Consider the following 2789-nt stretch of genomic DNA (forward strand, 5'->3'; position numbering starts at 1 on the left):
TGGACAGGCCAGGCAGGACTGATTTGACTGAGCACGATATTGAGCTGACTTCAGACGTGCCAGTGCGATCAAGGTGCTACCGATTTTCTCCAAGGCAAAGAGAAATTCTGGATAGGGAAGTAACTCGCATGCTGGAATTGGGAGTAATAAAACCCTCGGAAAGCGATTATGCTTCGCCTATGATCTTAGTAGAAGCTCCAGGTAAAGACCCTAGGCCTGTGGTAGACTACCGAAAGCTAAATTCTCTCACCAGGAATCAAGTGTATCCTATTCCGAATATTGAGGAGAGAGTAGAACAGGTCAGTAGAGCGGCATATGTGACTACGCTGGACCTTACTCGAGGATACTGGCAAGTACCGCTCACTGAACGCGCCAGCAGATACGCGGCTTTCGTCACTCCGACGGGCAGCTACCAGCCAACAATGATGAGTTTCGGGCTCAAAAATGCTCCATTTTGTTTTTCCCGACTCATGGATAGGGTTTTAAAGGGGTGTGAAACATTCGCGGTGCCTTATTTGGACGACATTGCGGTTTTTTCCGACTCATGGGCGGACCATATGGTACATCTAAGAGCTGTACTGAGCCTTTTGCGTCAAGCTGGACTAACCGTAAAGGCCGAGAAATGTTGCCTGGCAAGGGCGACCGTGGACTACTTGGGTCACAATGTAGGTCAAGGTTTCAGGAAACCCAGCGAGATTAAGATTTCTGCGGTAGCAGACTACCCGCGGCCGAGCACGAAGACGGAAATTCGAGCATTCCTAGGTCTGACTGGGTACTACAATCACTACATCCCTAACTATTCAGCTTTGGCTAGCCCTCTGACCGACGCTCTCCGCAAGACAGAACCGGCAAATGTAGTCTGGGACGAACAAAAGGAAGCCTCCTTCGTAAACCTGAAGGCTGTGCTGATTAGCCGTCCGGTATTGCGAGCTCCAGACTATGACCGAGAATTCACGGTCCAGTGTGATGCCAGTGATCGAGGGCTAGGTGCTGTTCTCTGCCAGAGAGATGACGACGGTAATGAGCACCCCGTGCTCTACTTGAGCAGAAAACTGAGTTCTAGAGAGAGGGCTTATTGCGCGTCAGAGAAAGAGTGCGCTTGCATTGTATGGGCCATTCAAAAATTGCAGTGCTATCTTGGAGGGGCCAAATTCACCGTAGAGACGGACCATTGTCCCCTGGCTTGGCTGCAAACTGCGACATCGAAGAACAGTCGCCTTCTTAGGTGGAGCTTGATTTTACAGCAGTACAATTTTGAAATAAGATACAAAAAGGGGAAGTTAAATGGGAATGCGGACGCGCTTAGCCGCTGTTTCTAAGCAGTCCGAGGTGTTCCTCACCATGTATCCAAATTGATAATCAGGTTTTTATTTTTTTTTCTCGTGCGCTTGTATATGTGTGACTATGTAAAGCAGCACGTTTGGTTTTCTAGGAATACGTGGGTCCTGAACGTCTTGAGAGTGGGCTTTTCTCGAACAACAATGGCAGTTTTCTTTTGACCTGGTCTCTTCAGACGGGAGCCGAGTGCTTGCTTCGACATGTGGTTGAGTTTCAGACAGCTCGAGCAATTTGGCCTACGACAATCAAGACAACGCGACAAGCAACAGCGAGCTTCAAGCGTTCACGTGCAGGCCATTAAGTCGTCTCTTCATGCAGCAGCTGGGACTGCTGCCCTCCGAGACTCTTCTGGCGGGGGAGGAGGCTGTTACGACCAAGCATCCGCATTTGCGCGCTCTATTGTTCGCCTGTGGGCATGGATAAGTGCTGTGAATATGTGGTGATGGTCCAATGGCTCTAAGTGAGCCTGTTTCCAGGAGTCCTGTTTTGTAAGCCTGTTTTGTTTTGTGTACACTCTGCAAATGCCAAATTGACCCTGCCAAGAGAACGTCTGGAAAAACACAAAGAAACGTCCCCCTGCGGGAAATGCAGGAAGTGCTTTCTTTCTTTTGTTCACCCTTCCAGTCGATAAGCCCTATCGTCCAGTGAGGAATGCCTACTTTCCAAAGGAGACGACAGAGTGACATGTCCTCTGACGTGCAGGACAAGAAAGGAGCATGACGCATACAGCCATTAAGTGATTTCCCAGGAATGCAGGAAAGATTTGCAATTGTCGAAAACGGACAATGCTGGGAGCGGATGCGGCGCCACGTGCACTCGGGTTTCTGAGAAGTAAAACCACTTGTCAGAACCAGCCTGTGGTTTCTTTGCTGAAGAATAGAAATGTACCTCCTCTCCTCGCCGTTCCCAAGCTTTTCCCGCCAACAAGTGATCACGCCCAACGAATGAATGCCGGACCAGTCAGTGCTTCAGACCATCAGTGCAGTGATGTGTTCGATTGGATGCCGATACCTGAGGGGCGTGCCCTGGATTTGGTTGGTCAGCATCTTCAGAGAGGGGCTGGACATAGGGGGTTTTAAGGACGCTGCAGAGCACGAAATGTCGCTCTGAGCCCTGGGTAAACGGCTCATCCAGTCGCTTCTCGCTATGAACTCTTAACGCTTGCCATTTTGCTGATGTACCCTTCTTTTTCGTGTAAATATTGTAAATAAGTTTTCTCAAAGTGCCATTAAACCTGCTTGTACATATTTCACCAACTTCGAAGATTCAATCCTACTTCAACCCCGAGTCTCTGCACGCTACCAAGTGAAGGCCGGGTCGACATAGCCCCAGCGTCACGACAAGGGAATGAGGGCCGGGTAACACGGGAAAAATTTCGATTTTGCGTTTTCTCTTCTCAGGAAGCCCGGGAGCGGCGCCGCGCGCTTATGCATGCGCGATAATGCCCTGCC

This window comes from Amblyomma maculatum, chromosome 4 (assembly GCF_055883805.1).
Source record: "Amblyomma maculatum isolate TAMU_Amacu chromosome 4, ASM5588380v1, whole genome shotgun sequence".
Lineage (NCBI taxonomy): Eukaryota > Metazoa > Arthropoda > Arachnida > Ixodida > Ixodidae > Amblyomma > Amblyomma maculatum.